This window comes from Periplaneta americana, chromosome 17 (genome assembly GCF_040183065.1).
Source record: "Periplaneta americana isolate PAMFEO1 chromosome 17, P.americana_PAMFEO1_priV1, whole genome shotgun sequence".
Taxonomy (NCBI): Eukaryota; Metazoa; Arthropoda; class Insecta; order Blattodea; family Blattidae; genus Periplaneta; species Periplaneta americana.
In genome coordinates, this window is record NC_091133.1 from 104,559,906 (window position 1) to 104,584,838 (window position 24,933).

At 36.8% G+C, this 24,933-nt stretch overlaps 1 long non-coding RNA gene across 9 annotated transcripts in view; it reads left to right on the forward strand.

Moving 5' to 3' along the window:
- LOC138692681 (uncharacterized) overlaps window positions 1–24,933 on the forward strand; it is a 214,634-nt gene that overhangs the window by 131,316 nt on the left and 58,385 nt on the right. For 6 of the 9 annotated variants that reach the window (XR_011330106.1, XR_011330102.1, XR_011330101.1 and 3 more), the window contains exon 2: window positions 20,858–20,997. This is a non-coding gene — a long non-coding RNA (uncharacterized lncRNA). Of the gene's footprint in view, window positions 1–6,354; window positions 6,426–14,221; window positions 14,357–20,189; window positions 20,294–20,857; window positions 20,998–24,933 lie in introns of those variants that run through there. The other 3 variants (XR_011330104.1, XR_011330105.1, XR_011330107.1) reach the window with 3 other exon arrangements.

A 24,933-nucleotide genomic window follows, 5' to 3' on the forward strand; every position in this document is an offset into this window, starting at 1 on the left:
ACAGGCACATGTCAGTAGATTTACTGGCATGTAGAAGAACTCCTGCCCAGCGCTGTGGAGTAACGGTTAGCATACTTGACCGTGAAACGAGCGGGCCTGGATTCAAATCCTGGTTGGGACAAGTTACCTGGTTGAGGTTTTTTCCGCGGTTTTCCCCTCAACCCATTAACAGCAAATGCTGGGTAACTTTCGACGCTGGACCCTTATTCAAACGCTAGATATTTTTATTAATTGAACAAGCGTCGTACAATAATCAATTAAAAAAAAGAGCTCCCGCGGAATAAAATTACGACACACCGGCGACGCTGATATAACCTCGGCAGTTGCGAGCGTCGTTAAATAAACTATAATTAATTTTCATTTGTGAACCGAAACAAAAAGAAAACATTCAAACTAACGCAATTGAAGTTTAATTTTACTATGTGGCGTATTCTACTTACCGGTATATCCGTGACACTTATTCTAAGATTGATTGTTCCCACTTTTGTAGATCAAGTGCTAGCGCTTTACTATTCAATCCAGGAGGCCCGGATTCGATCCCCAGACAGGTTGTGATGGAATTTGTAGTGGACAAAGCATACGTTGTAGTGGGTTTTTCTCGGGTTACTCCAGTTTATTTCTTTCTTACCACTACCACTCTCCATCTCACTCACATTTCATATATTGCACTATTGTTTTGTAGAGGATTAGGAAAAGACATAGATAAATTATTTATATATGCTATACATTACTATATATAGCCTACATACTAGTGGCTTGTGCAGCAAATGCTGCAAACTAAATTAATTAGAAGTTCAAATAAAAATTTTTCAGATGTATTTTCAATGAAGAATAGGCCTAGCAGTCATTTTAAAAGTTATTTGCTTTCATAATAATGAAACATACTCTCTCTGAATGTTTTTTTTTTATATCAAATACTTTTTTCTTGAATCTATCCATCTTCAGTTTTTGAGTTTAAAAGCGAAAACGCAAGTAACAATATCTGGATTATCAGTAGATTTTTCATGTGGGAGTAAAGCAGTAGTAGCTATTTCAGATCATTGTGGATTGTAGGTGAGAGTAAGAAAATGTCAGATTTGCCATGCTTTCGAACAATAAACATAACATGTATAGTTGCTGCATGTTTCGTGAATTACCTTGAAATGTAGAGGGTAGAATCATTTTATCCTGCTAAGAGATCTTGCTGAAATTATCGGGAGACTACAAAATCTTGTAGGCCTCTTGGTCTTTGTCTCCAGACGATACTGGAGAGAATCACGCATATAAATTTCCACACCATACCACCATTAAATATATGAAAAGACCCACACCACTTGATTAATAACTATAAAAATATATCATTTTTAATAACAATAATTTTAACTTACGTAAGTTTTGTAGTTTTCAGTAACGTATACTGTATATATTATACAGCCGTCACTCAGTAAATTATAGAAATGAATATCTAATTTAAGATAATCTCTACGTCTACTTATATAATCCCAATAGGTTTGAGTTTCGTATCATGAATAGGCTATATCATTAATATGTATATTAGTGACTTGTTTTTAGTAAGTCTTAAAAGTGTTTAATAAACAATTATAGAGATGTTATAAAATTACACAAATGAAGATCGACATATTGTTGTCATTATGATGTCACAGAATTTGCTCTGATTTGCTCTAAATATGTCAGCAATTCTGCAGGTCATGCGTGGCCTTGTGTAATATTGTTTATTGTAATGTGTGTGTTTTGTTTTATTCTGAAAAGCCATTGTGTCTCAAAACTGGCGACAGATTGATTTTGGAAAATAGGAAAATTATGTAGGGAAATTGACATTTTATTGAAAACTACTATTTTTCCGAAACTATTTGGGTTCCAAGGGTCAAAATGAGGAGTCATTCATTAAAATCCGTTCAGCCGTATTCCCGTAATTTCCATTACCAGTTCAAATTATATATATATATATATATATATATATATATATATATATATATATATATATAATTAAGTTTCTTTTAAGTCACCTTTTCCGGAGGCACAAGTGTCTTGGTGGTTATGGAGACTTTCGTGGGGGCAAAGCTATTTTATTCATCCTCCTAGCCAGTATCCAAATTTCCAGTAGGTAGTACAGTTTTATTTGTGTGTTTTAGTTGGATGGTTGAGGCTGGTGGTAATTGTAGAGGAGTTTCTCGAGTGTTGTTTTGTTGTGTTCGTTGGATTTGCAAAGATATGTTGAGTATATAGACAGTTTATTGCCGAGTGTGTACCTATTTCCTGTTTATGTGGTTGAGAGCGAAGGGAAGGGACTTTGTCGTAACGGAGAAATCTATCCATTACTTTGGACGTGACTAACGTAAGTGCAGGACAACCCACTCTGTTACCATGGTAGTGCAGTTTATTTTCTTTATACTCCTAGAAAGGTCTTGACTTACGTAAACCATTCTGAACTTTCGAATCAGTTATTTAACTACTCTGTACCAATTATTGAGGTTATCTAGCCCCGAAGAGAAATTGGTGATAGTGAAATGTCATCCTTGGTGACCTAACTGTTATCACCTTATCACGCTAGCCCTTGTTCCGAGACTCTTGGGTTCAAACACGACGTAGGGCGATGAAATGTTTAACATGGCTGCCTACGGGATGGAACTAAATCTGTGGTTCCCGTGTCGTGGATTTACAGCACTTAAAATATAGGTACATGTATGCGAGTTATACAAGGTGGTTGAGGAGAAATAGTAAATATTTTAGGGGGTGATGGCATCGCTCCTTATAACATTATGTACTGTACCATATAATATTGAATGTGATATCTTCTTGGGTCTGGTGATGAGTTTCCTACTCGATACGACTGAATCAGCAAACCAATCACCTTTATCCCAGTATTAATTCTTTAGGCAATTTCCAAATTTGATGTTCCTTCTCTCTCCAAAATTGATTGTAAGCAAGAATTGTCCAATTTTGTTTTCTACAGCAATAAATAATTAATCAAAATCACAGTTCAAATACTATGGCGAGTCCTCGGCATTAACCCTTTTGATTTGATTACCTGGTTGGGTTTTTCAGAGGTTTTCCCCAACCAAAAGGCAAATGCCGGGTAATCTTTTGGCGAATCCTCGGACCTCATCTCATCTCACTACATCTCGCCAAACTATTGTAAAAAATTGCACAAAATTGTAAAAATTGTAGAAAATTACTAAATTGTAAAACTGTAAAAATTTGCAAAAATTTTAATTGTAATATTGTAAAATTTTGACTTGTTCCACATCTTAAAGCTTCATTGCTCGTGTAAGATCTATGGAATAAAATGAATGAATGAATGAATGAATGAATGAATGAATGAATGAATGAATGAATGAATGAATGAATGAATGAATGAATGAATGAATGAATAAGCTTTTTCAAATTAATCTGTAGATGTCATTGTCTATATTCCTTTGATAGCTGGTTACACATGTACCTGATCCAAAAGAAATAGTAAACATTTAAGGGATGACAGCATGGCCTATTCTAAGCAATGAACATGTGTCCAATTTTTAATGGGTCTGGAGGAAGAACTGTTTGAATTTTACGAGTAACAAGCGTCAAAAGTGGAATTAAAGAAAGACAAACTACATTAATGATTCCTTACTTACATGGTATCAATACATTTCAACAGTTTATTGCATTTTTCCGCTCTGTTGACAACAGTGTTCCAAGTGTTTGAGTGTTTCGCAAGTGTTAAAACTGGTTAAGATTCGTGTAACCGTTAAGTGTCGGGTAAGCGTTCAGCTTAGTGCTAAGGGTGAGTTAGTGTCTTCTAAAGTTTTTGTGTTGTGTTTTTGTATTTCTTTTTAGTCTTGTTCATTTTGTGATTTGGTAGATACTTGCATTGTTTTGTATTTCTGTTAGTGTTTCGTAATAAAATAATTGTGTTGTTTAATTTGAATTTGCATTGGCTTGTTGTTCTGTGATGAAGGATCGGTGGAGCAGAGAAAAATTCTCTCCGGCACAGGGATTGGAACCCGGATTTTCAGCTCTACGGTGCTGACGCTCTATCCACTAAGCCACACCGGATTCCAATTCCGATGCCGATTAAATCCTCTCAGTTTAAATTCCACTTCTTAGTTTCCCTTTAGTGCCCAACCCTCATGCACTCATGTACTTCGGTACATCGCAATAACTTGTTATTTTGTGTTTTGTTTTGTATTTGTATTTAATGTTCTTTGTGCTGTGTTTTGTATTTGGTGTCTGTGTAAATTGTATTTGTACCTGTTGTTTTACCAACATTATCACCGGGTGTCTGCCCATTTGTAACGCAGTAAATAATTCGTTCAATTCAATTCATATACTCTTTGTATTTTTATTCTATTCAGTTAAAGAGAAATCTCAATATTGAGGAATGATCTCTTGTTAATCTATACTAATAATAAATCTGTAGCCAAAATTTTTGTGGTAATTTTCGATTTTCCAAAAATAATTGGTGTTAACATCCTGAAACCGAAAATCGCTTTTTTGAAATTTTTGTTTGTATGTCTGTCTGGATGTTTGTTACCTTTTCACGCAATAATGGCTGAACGGATTTCGATTAAAATTGGAATATAAATTAAGTTCAACTTAGATTATAGGCTATATGACATTCAAAATACATTATTTAAAAGGGGGGTTATAAGGGGGCCTGAATTAAATAAATCAAAATATCTCGCTTATTATTGATTTTTGTGAAATATATTACATAACAAAAGTTTCTTTAAACATTATTTCCGATAAGTTTTATTCTATGCACAATTTTGATACGACTGATATTTAAGGATATACAAGACTTTTAAAATAACAATATAATACATTTTCAACCGCAAAATATAAAATTTTTGAGTAGGAAGAAAAACACACATTTATTCATTCCATGGCAATGGTACATAGGAGATCGTGAATTATTACTTTTTCGAAAGAATGAAATATAATTACATATCACTATGTATGCTGTATCATTATTTAAGTTATTTGAAGAGTTCAGAACCATAGTGGGCCAAGCGCCATTTACTGAAGACGTAGAAAACTAGGCTTAAATTAAGTTATTGCCATAGTTCAATGGAAACATATAGCAAGTAATATAAAGTTTACACAATAAAACTAAATGATGTCAATCTTCATTAATCAATGGTTGCATTTAATAACAATTAAGAAACATGTTAAAGGAATTATTGTACCAAATGAGTAGTCTCTGGACCAAAATGATTGCATTTTAAATATTTAAATACAATTTAAATTAAGTAACATATTAAACGATTTATCCTTCTATTAAACACGAATGTTCCCTGGATCAAACGTCCTATTTTAATTATGTAATTACTTTATATTTTTTTCTAACAGGTGCAGCAGAGCGCACGGGTACGGCTAGTAGTAAATAAAAATAAGTAATAAAATGTACACAGTCCTGATGTAGGCCTCCAGGAAGTATTTGTCAGCCATTTCTCGCCAGTAACTTCATAAGTACATGTACAGTATCTAAGATATACAGCCGGATACATGGCCCAGACACAATCCTTCAGTGTGAACGTAGCTTAAGAAATAAAAGAGAAGTCATACGAAAACTATTTACAAAAGAAAGTGAATCTTAGCTTCCTTTCTTGTAGTCGAATTAGGATCCACAGTATTTACACGTAGCTCCGCCCGGGTAACGCCTGTGGAGTAACGGTTAGCACGTCTAGCCGCGAAACCAGGTGGCCCGGGTTCGATTCCCGGTCGGGGCAAGTTACCTGGTTGAGGTTTTTTCCGGAGTTTTCCCTCAACCCAATACGAGCAAATGCTGGGTAACTTACGGTGTTGGACCCCGGACTCATTTCACCGGCATTATCACCTTCATCTCATTCAGACGCTAAATAACCAAAGCTGTTGATAAAGCGTCGTAAAATAACCTAATAAAATAAAATCCACCCGGGTATGAAATAATTGCCGTTAAAATTTGAAACTATGACGGTTGCAATGCATCTTGTGTTTAGCCTCGGTCAGTGTGGTAATGATTGTGAAATAATATTGATAAACACACTGGAATTTTGACCATGGATTGCATTTCGGTGTGTAGTTTGTTAAACTCTGTTTTGAACCTTTAACCTTACCACCACGAAACCCAGAAAGCCTATATAATTTCCATTGTTTACATTCTTTAGTACGAGTGTATTTCCACAAAACGCAGTGCAGTTTTCCAACCTGACGAAACTCGTTGTCTTCTCTTGGAGCTTTTCCATTGTGTTGACACATACAGTAGCCACTTATCGCGATGTACAGTCGAAGCATTAGACTCGAGGCTGTGAGCTGAATTAGAGATTAACGGTGCTTAGAAACTAATCAGCAGAAAAGATTTGAACATCAGCTCGTCACAGTAAAGCTGGACATTAGTATTTATCAAAATATTAATCAGTCAGTAACTACTTCGACGTCTCAAGGTACAGTTTTTTTGTGCACAGGTAAGCGTTAACAAAACAAGATAGCCTACGTTCTGGAAGTGTTCACTCATTAGGTGCTGCTTTTATTTTTCAATATTTAGTGGGTTATTTAACGACACTGTATCAACTACTAGATTATTTAGTGTTAATGGAATTGGTGATAGCGAGATGGTAATTAATTGGTGAGATGAGAACGAAGATTCGCCATAGATTATCTGACATTTGCCTGCTATGTATTGTATACTTTTAGTAGAGCCATCGATGTAGCTCAGTCGGCAGACTCGCTGGGCTGTTGATCCGGAGCTGCGTTCGGGCTTGGGTTGGATCCTCCTTTGGTCTTTGGTTTCTTCCGAGGTTTTCCACAGCCGTGGGACTGAAGCCGGATGGCCTATGGCGAGTCCTTGGCATCAACTCCTTTCATTAGATTACCCCCCTTTGATTTGATTACCTGGTTGGGTTTTTCCGAGGTTTTCCCCAAACCAAAAGACAAATGCCGGGTAATATTTTGGCGAATCCTCGGACCTCACCTCATCTCACTACATCTCGCCAAAATATTGTTGTAGAAAATTACTAAATTGTAAAACTATAAAAATTTGTAAAAATTGTAATTGTAATATTGTAAAATTTTTACTTGTTCCACATTTTAAAGCTTCATTGCTCATGTAAGATCTATGGAATAAAATAAATGAATGAATGAATTATGGTTGGGGAAAACCTCGGAAAAAACCTAACCAGGCAATTAGCCCAAACTGGAATCGAACCCACGCCCGAGCGCAGCTCCGGATCGGCTGCTTTCAAAGTAAATTACCATTTTTAACATACAGTATTATAACCACCGCTGCTGTTTAGTGGCTACAGCACTTATAATCCTATGGAGCCGGTTCGATATCCGGCGTACCCTCGATTTATGACTTGTGTTGTGCAAGCCGTGGTCCAGGTAACACATGGTTTTTCTCCGGAAGCTCCGATTCCCTTGTATTCCAACAAATCTCCATCATTATCATCATGTCATCGCGAGTGTAGCGCAAACCATGAACAAAACCGCACGCGTTTTCCATGGGCCGTCGGTTGCAATTCTTGAACACATGATACACGGTAAGCGCGTAGTTTTGATTTTTTTTTTTATTATTTGCAGCTTTCTGACACGTGAAATAAGGGACATTAGTTTCTTGGGAAAGTCTCTACAATGATTTTGATGGTGACGCCAGTAATCCACTTTACATTCTGTATTGTCTCTTCAGACAGTTTCCGGCCTCCTAAATGCTGTGTGAGAAGTCTTTCCGTTATCTCTTTCTTACCAATTTCTGGATACAACGCTTTGAACGTACACGCTCACACGAAATTTAATCTGAAATGCACTTCGACATGCTTTAAATGAACTTGTTTGCCAGTATTTAAGAACGAGGAACACGCGCTTTTCGTTTGTGTACATTGTTAATCACTCGAGCCAACACTACCGAGATGCAGTGCAGCGGAACAGTAATCAATCAAGGTCACTGGAAAGTCCAAACCTATTGCGAGAGGTTAGATCCTGTTTGACATTGTTGAAGATACGAGTATGTGCATAGAAATATTTCAAGACAAACCTTAAGTAAAGACAGTTTTATAGACAAAAGTTTGAGGCCTCTAGCGAGGGAACCATACTGTATAAACAGGTTCATGTTGATATGTTTAAAGTTTACTAAAAACCCAAGTTCTGAAGCGAGGCAGAAGAGCATTTATCTAGTATCACAGCCTACTATATACAGTCACGAAGCTTGAGTTTTGAGGGTGCTAGAAACAATAGACTGTGACGGTACTATTTTGCATTGCCTGTAATGAGGCGATATTAGCGATCCTAGTGGTGAGCAACTACCTAATGTTTACATATTTACTACGTATTGAGCTTCACGACTGTATATACTAGACTGTGGTAGTATGTTAAGCTGTACCTCTTTTTCTCTCTGTTCAGTATCTCAAGGGCATCCATCTTCGTTTCTGCGCTGAAGTTATCAGAGTTTACTGTTCACATGGGCGAGAAACTGCCGGAAAATGTTGCCTTCAGCCTTGTAATTCTGAAGTAGATAATATCTATTTGATATAGCATCGATAAATAACCGACTAAAATCTTACTCATTAAGGTCTATTTATTATGTACTTTACTTCTTTCACTTAAGATCATTGTGGGTTTCATTCCCTCATTAAGCGTCGCTGTTATTTCCGGCGTGACTCCTCCTCTTTGCTTACGCCTTAGGAAATGAATGCTCTGTAAAGTCTAGGTAGGTAGTATTGTTCGTAATTTTTGTTCTTTCGTTGCTTAGCTACCAGACGAGGAATCTATTTGCCGCACCGTTCAACATTATCGTGTCGTAGATCATATGATAATTAATAAATCAAACGCACTGAAATCGAGCAAATAATTGAGCGGCAAATAACGTCTCGTATGCTTTCTCCGAACGCCAACGAAAGAGCCAAAATGGAGGGCGATTATATTAAGTATTTATCGAGCCTTAGGAAATGCATAATGTCATCAGCAGTGAATCGCAAGACGCACACGTTTAAATGTAGCCGACCTGCAACGTGATTGGTTGGCTGCTGGAAATAAGACCGACGGGACTGTATTATCATGTATTGAACCATTGCTGGTGTCGTTTATCGTTGCCCCGGCAATAAATGTAGCCTTACATATCTGTTACCTTTCCTGTCTAGAGCACGGTGTAGCAATAGTAGAGATAACTGACGACTCGTGAAAAATGTGTCATAGAGTACATTCTGTTATTCACTTAAACAGTTAAAAATAAACAGGTGTTGATATCTCGTAGACGTCTGGAGATTAGATCCGGATAAAAATGATGAAAATGTCCAAGATCTCGAGAGTGACTTGCGGGAACTCTAGACTGCCGGGCGTCGCATTAATTAATTAATGGTCATGAAATGCTTGTCGTCATGTACGCATCTGCAGAGATCAATTTGTAATGAACTCGTCTACGGTATGAATTTTGACGAGTATCGCATCGAGTATGGACACCAGTTCCGGGATCCCTGATGCAACAAATAAATGGCAGAATTTCAACTGCTTAGTATAAAAACACTGCGGGCCACAGCCGACTGCTAATTTTATTAGTAGTTAGGTCATGAACCAAAGGACCACCGAATGCTAATGCTATCATTAATTAGGCCATGAACCACTGTAACTTGCGTGACCACTCCCAATGACGTCATTTATCGCTACGGACAAGAGGACACCGAAATAGCATACACAATTAGCCGTGCCGCGCTGCCTCTTTAAGTAATATCTCGGCATCGAGAGCAGCTGCAGACCTGTGCGACCACTCGTTTGATTTGTGATTGCGAGTTCTACAGGGACCTCATTTTATTTTTACTAACATTTCTAATATTAACCTGGCTATACCTTTGGATTAATGGTTGAGAACCGGAAACACCGTTTGTTACCCCCTTCCATGACTGGAGTTCGATGATACTGGCGTAAAGTACAAACAAGTCAATTTACTACGTATAGGAGGGAATAAAAGTAGTTCATTTACGTAAACTAGGAAATATCGCAATTTTGAGTTTGATAATTTAGGTTTTTGTTTAACCAAAATACAATAAGTATTTTTACTCACAAACTGAGCTATCCATTCGGACGTATTCATTACGTAGTGTACATTATACTGTCTACTGCACATTAGCGTACGATATAGGGAATGAAGTTAAATTGAAAAATAATCATAATATGGATGTTTAAACACATTTTTGAAAATGGTGGCCGTTCATTTCGATACAGACTTCAGTTATTTTTTTGCATATTATCGAACTATAGACTATTTGTACCTCATTCCAATTACCAGTTTCGTCCTTCGTACTAGTAACTCATGTTGAAATAATTCTGTACCTACTCTGTAAAAGAGTACCTTAAATTCTGTATATTCAATCTTCACTTCTGCCCGATCCTAAAAGATAAAATTACTCAGCCATGCTATCTACTGTCCGTTCAAGTGGTTTTGTCGCAGGGTCGTAGAAAGAAGGGAAATCACGTGACAATTAACGAGGCCCTTTTATAAAGTTATTTTAAACAGTTGTATAATATTACGTAGACGTCCAATTCCTGACAGAAATTAATATTTTCAGAAAAGAGCTAAGACAGCCCAGCCACTAGCCTTTACAGAGGGGCGAGCAGGAGCGGGTGGGGGAAACCGGGATGCGACGTAGGCAAACGGACGACAGTACCTGTTCGAAAATATGATTCAATATTGAAAGCTCTTTCGTCACTGGAAACCGCGAACATATTTCTGGAACGTACTATACCCACTAACTCAGTACTGTTTACCATGACCGTAAGGTGACTTTGACTGGAGGTTCTGTGTGGAGGTCGGTTGGAAATTTACTAGTAGAGGGGGTTCAAAAACTCAGGTACATTCAAAAACTCAGGTACAATAAAAATTGAAGTAAAAATAACATGATGTCCCTGTATATCTATGTATAGTGAATGTGTAGGTTGAAAGTGGAATTGCAGAAGCCGAATGAGAAAACGGAGAGTAAGGAATTAATCAGAGCCAGGTAGAAACAGCAGACAAAAGTCTCATGTTTAACCTATTTGAACGCCGAATAACCTTTGCGCTCGAGAACATTGTTTTCTGAATCTGAGTATTCAGATATAGCGCTACTTACCAGGATATCAGTGATTGCATTTTCATTTCCAGCAACTTCACATTCAGAGATAATGAGGGGAAAAAGTTCAGACACGCGATTATCTTATCACGAAATGCTTTGTTGTCTGGTGGATGTTTGATAGACAACGGTGAACAACTATGACGTCATTTGTCTGTAGCAAAAGGAATGGAAAAAGCAGCACGCGAAGGGGGAAGCGACTAATTTTGCCTGGTTTTGTTTGTCAGTTTTTTCTTATAATCATGTTAATTAAAGAGCACTACGTAACTTCTGAATATATCGAGTGCTCAATTTATTTTGTAATGTAAAGTAACGTTCTTTTTGGAACATAAAACAAACTTATAAAAATTGCCATGTGTATGTGTGTATTTGACTTTTGTACCGATAAGTTTATATTTGTGAAACTTGATAGTCCGTCTCTCCATGTACAGTCGCTTCCTCTAAACTATTGTACATGTTATTCATTCATATTAATTGCACCGATAGGCATGCAGAGATAACATATGATAATTGGAGAACAATTCGTTCAGGCACCGGGGATCGAACCCAAGACCTCCCAGCATGGCGCGCTGAGTGCTCTTTCCAACTGAGCTATGCCGGAATCGATCACCAGCGCTGGCTCGAACTTCTCTCCTTTTTGGTTTACGTGTTATTGCCAACTCCATGCTTATGCTTTTTGGTTTCTGTGTTATGGCCATGCTTATGCAGGAGTGCATTTTTATTAAATGACATTGCGGTCATTTTTACAACAGGTAGTACTGTCCACATTTTACAATATATGTTGAATATCTGTGTACACGTATATATGACTTACATAGGCTAGCCATTTTAACAAGATTTATGTATATTGTTAACTCGTATGCATATGATAATTGGACAAAAATTCGTTCCAGCATCGGGGATCAAATCCAAGACCTCCCAGCCTAGATCTCGGCGTAGCTCAGTTGGCAAGAACTCCCAACGCGCCAAGCTGGTTTATGTTATTTATTTCGGATTTCCTTTCCTTAGAATTATTTTATGATTAAATGAAGCTTGAATGTAACTGGATTCGCCAGCAGTAAGTTGCCAAAACATGAAGGACAAAAGAGTGTTAGGAATATGCCATATTGTTGCTGGTCGGTGTCGCCTTCACTCCCTTCACCCTTTCCAAACATGAGCATGAGACCCTTAAGAGGTTCCAACTCTGCTGTTGCCAGGTAGTAGTAATTGAAGGGGCTTAAAAAACAATTAAAAAACATACATTTTTAGGAGAAACAAAAAACTATCTGGCATGGGTGCTGTTGACACTTCAAGTGTGAAATTCATCATGTCATTTCTTAAAGTATTGTAAAAACTTAGACAACTGAAGTACATTTATAATAACTTAAATTGCCTCATAGAAATACATGTGTAAATGCAGGTAACTGTGGACAATAGAATATAATGTTTTATTTTCGCTGGCACAGTTAAGGCGATAAGGCTTTCTTTTCCACTCAGCCAGCCTTAACAATACAATAGAGACATACATAATATTTAAATTATGAATATTTATAATGCACTAAAGATTCTCCAGCAATATTCTTTAGTTAAATTTTAATAATTAGTAGCCTACATATTTATTTAATTTGAGATAAAGTCTATACGAAAAAGTAATGACTTAATTTATGAGCTAATGTAATTCAATTCAAACTGCAATGTCAAGAATTATAATTACGTTGAGATAGCTATGGTGGTTTTAAGAACAAATACTCGGTTGTGACTGAAGTGTGCCTCTCTTTTAAGCTTCTTTTTCTTTATTATATCCTGTTTGTTCTCCTCCCTTTGCTTACGTGTCTTCCATGGAGTTATTTTTGCACCTAAAGATGACTCCATAGCCAAAACAACTATTCATGTGCCAAAGTATAATAAGTAACAGCCGCCAACAGTTGGATTGCAAACAGAAAGGACTTTCGACTAGTGAATGGATATCTAGCCTGAAAATGACAGCAAATTTAGCAGCTGTTCGTTCCGTTCCCGGCAGATCTCTCGACGGTACCCGGTGCAGACATGGCTGCCCGGAGATTGAAACTTTAGCACACGTCTTGGGATTCTGTGAACAGGGATTGCTCTTGAGGAACTCTAGACATCATCTTGTAAGATCCAAAATTGCTGCCGCATTAAGAAATAAGGGCTGGATAGTAGAAGAAGAAATCTCCTGTCTAGCTGAAGATGGGTGAACGAGAAGAGTAGATATTTTAGCGTACAATGCTGACACTAAACAGGGCATCATTGTGGACCCCACGATACGTTTTGAAGTAGAATGTCATCAGTCAGCCGAGGTCCACCTTGAGAAGAAGTCGATCTATGAGCCTACAGTCAACTATTTCAAGCTGAAATATGCCTTAATTCACGTTGAGGTATTCGGCTTGCTCATAGGTGCTCGAGGTACTATACCAGCTTTTTTCGAAGAATTTCAACGGCAGTTTGCTCTGCCAACATCTCTGAGGAATGACATTGTGATAATTGTGTTAAAATATCCTGCCACATTAATAGCAATTGTAATTTTTCACACTCTTTTCTTCGTTTTCCTTCTTTAAAATTTAATATCTATATTTACATATGTATAATAATTTTTTTGAGGATATATTGAGTCCGTAAGGGCTACCCTCAATGGGGGGGCAGTTTACTATTATTATTATTATTATTATTATTATTATTATTATTATTATTATTATTATTATTATTATTATTATTATTATTATTATTATTATCTTTGAGATGGTTTTTGCCGCGTACTACCAATCTACTACAGTTTAAAATTGTATGGATAATGTTTCAAGATGATATGAAAGGGATATTTGTAAATGCTACCATCGTCCTGGCTGCTGGACAATGACTGTTTTCACAAAAAAGTCTTTGGACTATGGTTGTTTTATGAAAACCACTGAAAATGTCCACTCCTAAAACATAGACCCATGGTGTTTTTCCCCCCTAACAACTAATTCAGTAGATGGCCGCTACAATACGCTCATCATATGCTTAATATCTCAAATTTGCATTTTTGGACTATGGTTCTTTTTTCAAAAAGCCCTGCAATTCATAAGAAAAAAGTTAGAGATACTGTCAACACAGATGTAAAAGAATTAGTCACGCAGAGTACAGATGTTTAAACATTTTTCATTTCTCTTTTCTTCTTTCTATTTTTATAGGGTGAACATTCCGCTATGGCCAATAGAAGAAGTTGTTATTTAGTCAACTGTCCGAAGAAAGGTTTGAACCTCACTAGTGATACAAACGACTAACGAGGCTTCACTTATGAGACAACTAAGCCAGGAGATAATGAGGTAGGGCCGGCCATACAAGGAGTTGTTTAATCAGCTGATTAATATTAAAAAAAAACAAATTTGTATAATGATGAACAAAACGTGTTTCTAAGTAATTTTGGACATATTTAATTTGTTTTACATAATTATTTCCAGTTTTTACGTCATATTTTGGTATTTTTAGGGCATACGCAGTGCCTTATTTCCAGAGATTTTACAACATATGAAAATCCGAGCTATAATAATAATAATAATAATAATAATAATAATTATTATTATTATTATTATTATTATTATTATTATTATTATTATTATTATTATTATTATTGGTTGTGGGCTAAGACAATAACAATTGAAACAAAACTCCAAATCTATAATAAGGAGTAGACCTACTATAACATATGGGGCGGAAATGTGGCATTTAAACACGAATCTGAGATTGAAACTCCTCTCCACTGAAATGAATTGTTTTAGACGTTCCACTAGACATTCTAAATTGGAAAAAATTCGAAACACAATTATTAGACAAGAGATGAGAGTTAATAGTACATTGTTAGATTTCGTTAGCTACAAGCAATTAGAATGGTATGGCCACGTACGTAGAATGCCAGAAACAAGATTGCCCAGACAGATTTTGGAATGGATTCCGCCAGGAAGAGGAAAGAGGGGAAGACCAAGGAAAACCTGGATGGACGATATAAGAAGTGGATGAAGGAGAGAGGCTTGGAAGAACGGGATTGGGAGGCAAGAGAAGAATGGAGGAAGAAGATAAGAATTTAAACACTTTGGATACATTGTAACCCTGTTAATGATGATGATTATTATTATGTAATGGTTTTATAAGTAATGATGTTTTTTCCAAGGGGCATCGCCACTTTGATCTTTCTTGTGTTATTTTAATATTTTATTACTATTTTTTTGGTAATATGTGACTATCTAATAATCCGTCCATTGCGTATAAAAATTATCTTTTCTTCCAAAATGTTATTAATTTAATTTAGTTTCAGTTTATTTGTAACATGGTGGGGAGTGTACATGGCGATCATGATCAGAGTCCAGGGACAGAAATGAGAGTGATATCGGCTTCACAGACCGTTAATTGTGGGCTTTGTATCTTCACGAAAGACAGAAAAAATGCCGCAGCCATTTTGTATGTGACCCCAGTTTTATTTCTAGAAATAAACAGCAAACGTCTGGAGGTTGTACGATCGGAGTTCAATTACTACGATTAGGAACATCAGTACTATCTATTTACTTGTATTCGTCTTGAGCTCTTTATATTGAAGCAGTTTTTACACACGGTACAATGTTTACACTACAGAGTGTCCCGGAAGTCACGTAGCTTAGGGTAAACAATTTAAGTATGTTCCATGTGAAGAATGGGAATACAAGGACAAAACTAGGAATACAAGGTGGACAAGGGGAATTGAAGAAAAAGAGGACATTACAAGGAAAACGAGGGGAATACAAGGAGAATAATGTAAATGCTGGGAGAACGAGGGAAGAGGGAATAAAAGGGGAACGATGGGAATACTGGGAGAACGAGGGGAATACAAAGAGAACAAGGGGAATACAAGAAGACAAATGGGAAAAGGAGAACAGTGGAAATAGAACAATGAAGGGAATGCAAGGACAGAGAGGAGAATACAGGAAAGTGGACACGAAAACGTCAAAGAGAATAAGAAGAATATAAAATAAATGCAAGGAGAATACAAGGACAAGAGGAATACAAACAGAAGAGGAATAAAAAGGAAGGGAAGTACAATAAGGGAAAGACAAGGACAACGAGAGGTCAACAAAGAGAAGAAGAGAACGAACGAGACAACAAGGGGACTACAAGGATAACAAGGAGAATAAAAGGAGAACAAGGGAAATACAAGGAGAACAAGGGAAGTACAAGGGGAACAAAGGGAATAAAGGATAACAAGGGGAATAAAAGGAGAACAAGGGAAATACAAGGAGAACAAGGGAAATACAAGGAGAACAAGGGAAGTACAAGGGGAACAAAGGGAATAAAGGATAACAAGGGGAATAAAAGGAGAACAAGGGAAATACAAGGAGAACAAGGGAAGTACAAGGGGAGTAAAGGATAACAAGGGGAATAGAAGGAGAACAAGGGAAGTACAAGGAGAATAAGAGAAGTACAAGGAGAACAAGGGAAATACAAGGAGAATAAGGGAAGTACAAGGGGAATAAAGGATAACAAGGGGAATAGAAGGAGAACAAGGGAAGTACAAGGAGAATAAGGGAAGTACAAGGAGAATAAGGGAAGTACAAGGAGAACAAGGGAAATACAAGGAGAATAAGGGAAGTACAAGGGGAATAAAGAATAACAAGGGGAATAGGAGAACAATGGAAGTAAAAGGAGCATAAGGGAAGTATAAGGAGAACAAGGAAAATACAAGGAGAAGAAGGGCAGTACAAGGGGAATAAAGGATAACAAGGGGAATAGAAGGAGAACAAGGGAAGTACAAGGAGAACAAGGGGAATAAAGGATAACAAGGGGAATAGGAGGAGAACAAGGGAAGTACAAGAAGAATAAGGGAAGTACAAGGAGAACAAGGAAAATACAAGGAGAAGAAGGGAAGTACAAGGGGAATAAAAGATAACAAGGGGAATAGAAGGAGAACAAGGGAAGTACAAGGGGAATAAAGGATAACAAGGGGAATAAAAGGAGAACAAGGGAAATACAAGGAGAACAAGGGAAGTAAAAGGGGAATAAAGGATAACAAGGGGAATAGAAGGAGAACAAGGGAAGTACAAGAAAAATAAGGGAAGTACAAGGAGAACAAGGGGAATAGGAGAAGAACAAGGGAAGTACAAGGAGAATAAGGGAAGTACAAGGAGAACAAGGAGAATAAAGGGTAACGAGGGGAATAGAAGGAGAACAAGGGGACTACAAGCAGTAGCGGCTAGAGTGGGTTGCATTTTTATGTGGCGGTCAAATTCTAAGTTACCCCCCTCCCCATACCTAATGAAGAAAAAGACTTAGTTATATCCCAAAAGAAAAGCATACTTGACTATTAAATAAAACAAATTTTGGAGGAATGTTTTCAGAGTGTCATCAGAGTACAGCTGATTTGTTTATTACAACTTACTCTGTCCGTCATTCAAATGCTATTCCGTCACTTCTTCCAATTACTTGAGATTACCGTTGTGGCAAGGAGATCGTGTCAGAGAGGAAAGGTCTGGAAGCCGACGACAACACAGAAGTGGATGATGTAACAGATGCAATACGCGAGGGCGGGTGAAGTCCAACGAGCGCACTTCGGACGGACGAGCCTCCTGGCCGGACGAATGGGACAAGCAAAGACGTACGTAAGTCATTGAGAGGAGAGCGAAGTCCGGGCTTCTACGATACCTGCAACACTGGTCTATGTCTATGTTGACAGCCCGGAATTGTGTCTCCACGTGCTGAGGAACTGTGGAGGAGGTTAAAGCTCCTGCATGACTGAACGTTTTCGTACCAAACATGCCGCTTAATCGTCCCTTGTTGTTGCATACAATTAAGACATCCGGATTTCGTAGGCTAATGAGGACTTAGTACTGCTTTCTGAAGCTTTTACTGAAATATTTGTTTGTAATTTTGTAATATCCTATGTAAAATAATTACTTCTTTACTATTCATCCATCTTACTCTGGAGTAATGTATTTAATTTCAAGTAAATGTCATTAGTAGAGCAAGTAAAAATATGAAAAAAAAAAAATTCTGGAAGTATGAAACAATAATGTCAAAATATGGAAAATATGAAATTCGATATGATAAAATATGGGATATTGATTTTTTTGTCGAATTTAATTTTGATACTCTGAAAGTAAATACTCATTTCTGGGTTGCATTTTATTAAAAGTTTTAGATCATAGTTTTGCATAGTCAAATTGCATATTATAGCATCAAGTTTTAATGTTTGTGTGCTTCTTGGATACAGAACAATTAAGGCTTTTTTTTAAGCTTGAATTGTCCTAGTTCTACTTTGCTTTACTGAATTAAACGTTCATTCATTATAAACAGTGAGGGAAGTGAGACGGTATGCGCCGGTATGGAATACCGCCACTGGTTTCTGTGACCAGAAAACATACCTTTAGTGAAATGTGACATACTGTCACTGAAAAAATGTGAGTCGTAAAAATTTGTTTATACATTTCTTCACAGCAAAGAGTACTATCTGTTTGCTTCGTAAATCTAAACCACAGCCTTCTGGAACTGAATTCAACGTGTATTTAGTCACATTTATTTGATAAGTCAACCCTGGAATGCTTACAAGGGTAGTATTTAAAGTGCAGAAGGCTGTAGTGTGTAACTCAGCGGTGCACAACCCGTGGCCCGCGGGCCTCATGCGGCCCACCACTATGCTGCGGCCCAATAGTAAAGCTTCAAACTTAAATTTAAAAAATATATATTTGAACAGACTTATATTATTAATTACTATAAATTACAGTAATCACTAATTAGTAAGACATTTATGTAAATTGTATTTATTATTGGAGGATTTATTTTTTAGTAGGTTATTTTACGACGCTTTATCAACATCTAAGGTTATTTAGCGTCTGAATGAGATGAAGGTGATAATGCCGGTGAAATGAGTCCGGGATCCTACACCGAAAGTTACCCAGCAGTTATTGGAGGATGTCTGCGGCTCTACAAAAGAACATTTTTTTAAATATTGGCCCGCAGTATTCATAAGGTTGAGCACTCCTGGTGTAGCTTGTAGTGGCCATTGTTACCAATTTAGTGACTGTGTAATTTTTGTTGTTGCTCTTTTTATTAATAATTAAGTAAGCCACTTTGAAGCTTTAACATTATTTTAAATGATAAGACTCAATGGATAATAACCTAGTAAATAACCGAAATTATTTTATTAAGAAATTTAATGTGTTGCTTAAGCTCCAAAGATTCGCGTTACCGAATGCACGAAGCAATATATTGTATACATTATATATATATATATATATATATATATATATATATACACACACACACACACACACATATGTCTATGTTATAAGGGAGAGGGTATGTCTTTTTTAAATCGAGGTATGCCAGGCGAAAACCTTAGGGTAGCATACCGCCTCTGGTTTTTTCCCCACTTCCCTCACTGATTATAAATAGGCTATGTTGAATTAATAAAACTTCACATAAACAAACAAAAATATCTGCACAAAATAGGCCTATATTTCAGACGAAAATAGCAAAGTAGCCTACATCTAAACATCGACTATAAGGAAATTCCATACTTACTTACAAATGGCTTTTAAGGAACCCGAAGGTTCATTGCCGCCCTCACATAAGCCCGCTAGCGGTCCCTATCCTGTGCAAGATTAATCCAGTCTCTATCATCATACCCCACCTCCCTCAAATCCATTTTAATATTATCCTCCCATCTATGTCTCGGCCTCCCTAAAGGTCTTTTTCCCTCCGGTCTCCCAACTAACACTCTATATGCATTTCTGGATTCGCCCAAAGGAAATTCCATAACATCATAAAAATACTCTAGTAATCCAGTCGTTTGTCTTTCGTTGATGAATTTTTCTTCTTTTCAAGATGTCAAGAGCTGTGTTCTTTTCAACCACACATTCTCCACAGACAAAATATTTTGACGGAAAAAAGTATAATTCAAATTATTGTAGAAATGGGCCTATATATAGACCTATTCAAAGCTGCATGCTGCCCTTTACTCAACATTTTGCTCTGCTTGTTTCTTGGTGGACGTTGTTGGATGTAGTTTTGCTCCTCGCCACAGTTTTTTATTATCTTACTTTATTTTATCTCCATTCTGCAAGCTCAGCACTTTTTTCAGACGAATTTGCCATCATATTCATTCGAAACTTCGTTCAGCAGGCGAGCGTCCTCCATTTTCCAGACTTGTCAACCCGTGACTTTGCAGCAACAGACGATCCCAAGTCAGCACTCAGGATATTGTTATATGTGAACAAAGGATGAAGACGTCACAAACATGTGTAAAGACATAATAATAATAATAATAATAATAATAATAATAATAATAATAATAATAATAATAATATAATAATATTTTATTGCCAGAACAAAGATACATATTGTTTTTTTATATAAAACACTCTAGCACCCCCAGAAAGAGTAAGTTACATACTCGTGCTTAGGAGGCACAGTACATAATGTTAATACATTTAATTAAATAACAGAGTAAAAATTTAAAAAAGGGGGGAAAAAAATAAAAAAACACAGATATCACAATAATTGAACTTCAAATTTTCTGGACTTGGACTATTTCTTGTCGGTGAAAAGTCACTCTGCCTTATCAGAGCTAACATCTGAAGAAATCTCAATTTCGTTAAAAAAAAATAGACGACTTGGGTTGTTGTTTTATCCGGGACCTCAATTTTTTTTCGATTGTTGTAGATTTGCTATTGCCCAAAACGTAAATATTTATGGTTCCCACTTACCTCTTCTTCATAGTTTAGAATATGAAATTTCATATTTTTACTCACTCTAGCCATTAGTATTCAGCTTACTAATAAAGATGACCATTCGTTCTATTCCAGCATTTCTGAAGTTCCGGAAACTCCTTGAGGAGACTCCAGTTCATAACAGATTCGTGTCAGAAAACATGCAGTGATGTTGAAGCCTGGATTACCACGCGAAATCCTGCAAGAATAACCTATACAGCCGAATTTGTTTATAGGTGAGTACAACTTATACGAGTATTTATGTAGTTGAGTTTTCTGAAGTCTTAATCCTGGAAATTTCTCACGTCCTAATACAGACTCTCCTGAAGTCTTAATCCTGAAAATTCTCACATCCTAACACAGGACTCTCCTGAAGTTTCAATCTTGAAAAATTCTCACGTCCTAATACAGGACCCTCCTGAAGTCTTAATTCTGGAAAATTCTCACGTTCTAATACAGGACCCTCCCGGAGTCTTAATTCTGGAAAATTCTCACGTCCTAATACAGGACCCTCGTGGAGTTTTAATTCTGGAAAATTCCCACGTCCTAATACAGGACTCTCCTGAAGTCTTAATTCTGGAAAATTCTCACGTCCTAATACAGGACCCTCCTGGAGTCTTCATTCTGGAAAATTCTCACGTCCTAATACAGGACCCTCCTGGAGTCTTAATTCTGGAAAAATCTCACGTCCTAATATAGGACTCTGCTGAAGTCTTAATTCTGGAAAATTGTCACGTCCTAATACAGGACCCCCCTGGAGTCTTAATTCTGGAAAATTCTCAAGTCCTAATACAGGAACTTCCTGGAGCCTTAATTCTGGAAAATTCTCACGTCCTAATACAGGACCCTCCTCCAGTCCTAAACCTGGACAGTTCTGACTCTCTACTTCTGGACAATCCTCACTCCCTAATCCTGAATAATCCTCACTCGCTAATCCTGGACAGCCCTCACCGCATAATCCGGGACAGTACTCACTTTCTATTCCGTATTATTTCCTTTCCATTTAAGTCTATATTGTATGTGCTGAACAATGAAGTCATTTGCAATTCATTCAGGATGTCTCCGTTTCTTTAATGATAAGTAAATAATAGGATGCAGCAGTTCTCCCCATGAGTATCATTTTCGCTGTTGTTAATCTTCTCTTGTCTGTCTTCCTGATCGTCCAACTTCACTTCCATACGCAAGAATTTTTATAGATCTTACGTCTAGCATGCCGCAGCACTTGAGGAAGCTTAGAAACCTGTTCAACTTACACTCATAACCGTAACAAATGTAAAGATTTTAATTGCCAAACCTTCTTCATCCACAAATGAGAGATTGTAGCCAAGATAATTAGGAACGCTTAAACCTTCTATTAAAATGTCACCTATGCAGATTTCGATCTGAATTGGTTCCTTGCCTGAAATTCGGCTGTAAATTAAAAGGTTATGTAAATAATCATCATTACAATAAATAAAGTGAAATCTGCCTAATGCCGCTAGTGCTCTGATCTCGAACTGTGGCGTAATCAATTCTTCTGGACGCAAAGTCCGTGTTTAGACTAGGTGCAATCTCTCAAAGGTCGCAGATAACACCCGCAATGGGGATAACACATCCGCCCTTATCTGCTTGAGTCCTTCTGTTAGTCCGTACTTGTCATGAATGTCTTATGCAGTGTTTCTCTAATAAGCCTGTTAGGTCATTGTACGAATCGACAGTTCGTTAGTAAACACCGAATTTTAGGTGAAAATATCTTTTTGAGAGTAGACATTTACACAGAAAGTTGTATACTGTGTATCTAATGTAAAAGTTTCAAGTTTTACACCGTGTGTTTGGAATCAATGTCTTTAAACTGTCGTAATTGCTAATGTACTGTACATATTCAAATTCAGTTTGTTAGATCATTGTACATACAAGTAATAGGTTTCGTCTAGAGTTGAACAACGATTGAGAAAGCAGGAGTAATAGCGCCCGGAAAGCTGAAAACCAGCACGGCAGTGTTGCCTACGTCGTTGACTACTTAAGCGAACTTTCAAGACATCGGGAGTGGTCAACTCTCGAACGTCAAGCAGCTTGAATCGCCACATTTGTTTATACCAGACTGAACTTTTATCTATTTTGACAACTGTTATATAGGCCCTATTTATAAACAATCATGTAGCCTATTTGAAACATTATCTCTACCTTTCAGTATATAGTAATCCGTTCCCCAGTCTTTACTTATTAGGCCCTTATTAAAAGGCAATAGGTGAGGATTAAATGGGTCCGTCTAATGCTTATCTATTAATATTGTATTGATATATTACAATTTATTGATCATGAATGTTTTCGGCACGTATATGTGCCATCTTTAGATGTTAAAACATAGTCAGAATACATACTTGATAATGCCTTAATGGTAAAACATAAGTAACAGAGACATAACCGTTATATACTTTTCATATGACCTTATGATTATAATGTTCACACCGTTATTAATTACACACTATCCCTTCATAATGGATTAAGCACACATACTAAATAAAATAATTAAAAGAGATATTTAAAACCTTTAGCTTTGGCAATAGCAGGTAATGCTTGATGAATTCAAAATGAATATCATTAATGTCAATCACTTAATTTCATTATGAATACCATTTTAAGATAATTAAATCTGATCAGAAGTACTAAAACTGAATATAACCATGAGCTTTGACATACTGGCAGGTGATGCTCGATAAAATTGACAAATAAATGTCATAATATCAATCACTTATGTACATTTTAATAAAACACATTAACACAGTTAATCCCAGCGTATGTGGTGCTTACGTAGTGTGGTTTCAGTCGTTAGCAGTTTGAATGCAGTGATGTTATAGTCTGGTGTCAGCTTACAATGTTAGTTTTAACAATTTCATGTTGTCACTTCTCGAGTTTCAGAATAGCCAGGTATACTGTGAACACGTGAGATATTGGAACGTTGTAAATTAATGCTTTTTGTAATTTCTATAGTTGAAAAGAAAATTATGGAAGTAACTTACGTGTAGAGGCTTGTTGAAATGAAATTACCTTATTAAAATACTATGAGCCATATTCATAGACATTCTTAGCGCGGTCTTCCGGTGGATGATCAGCGAACTAACATTTTTCGTATTCATAAACTAGTGTTAGCGATATGATATGATTTGAATCCTGTACAAGTAATCAGTTGATAGCCGGGGCTAGTTTAGCACGCTCGTAGCACGGGCTAGCGAAATATCTATGCATAGCACCCTAAGATTTTTTTTCTTATGTTTGAGATCAAGTGTACAATCTCAAGTAAGAAAATATTAACTCTTTATTTAACGTTATGTTTTATGTTCTTAGAAATGAAAATGTATTTGAGAATTATTTTCTATTTATGACACCATAGGTAATATCTGATAAGAACCAGAACATTTTGATAACTGTGGTGCTGTTTCGTTTCGTCTTTTTGTATCAATTAAACATCACTAATGTTATTTATTTCAATGATGTATGTTATTCAAAGTTACGAAATCTTTCCACGCCGACCAAATGCTATTTCGAGAATGATGAGCGAGACTCGAAGCGCACGAGAGTTACGAGACGAGACTCGAAAGACAAGTGCAACGAACACAACGAGCGAGAGCGGCAGTTAGTTTTGTTCATCTCTAGTTTCGTCACATATGATACATTTGAACAACTTAGCTACTATGGAAACTAGCAAAAAATAAATAAAATTACGTATTAATTAAAACTATTTCACATATACCGTATTGGTCCGAATATAAGCCGCACTTTTTATTCAAATTTCAAACTCGAAAAGTTGGGGTGCGGCTTATTTGCGCGGCCGATAAATTTAAACTTGAAATGTGGCGCATGTTGCTACCGGTAATTTTATCATTTTGAAATGGAGCAACAATGCCACGCGCTCGTGTTTGAAATTGTCAGCAGTCGTATGGTATATGACGCAACAATGTACCAATCTTCATATTACAGTGATCGTACTCTTGTGTATGATAGGACAGATTAAAACAGTTTGTACGTAGCTACGGGTTCAGCCATGAGCGGAAACGTAGAAAGAAAAGCTTCAACAAGCTTGGGAATTCGGCACAGTTATGACGCTAGTTTCAAACTTGCAGTTATTCGTCATGCTAGGAGTACGTCTAATAGAGAAGCCGGCAAAAAGTGTAGTGTGGATGAGTCTAATGTGC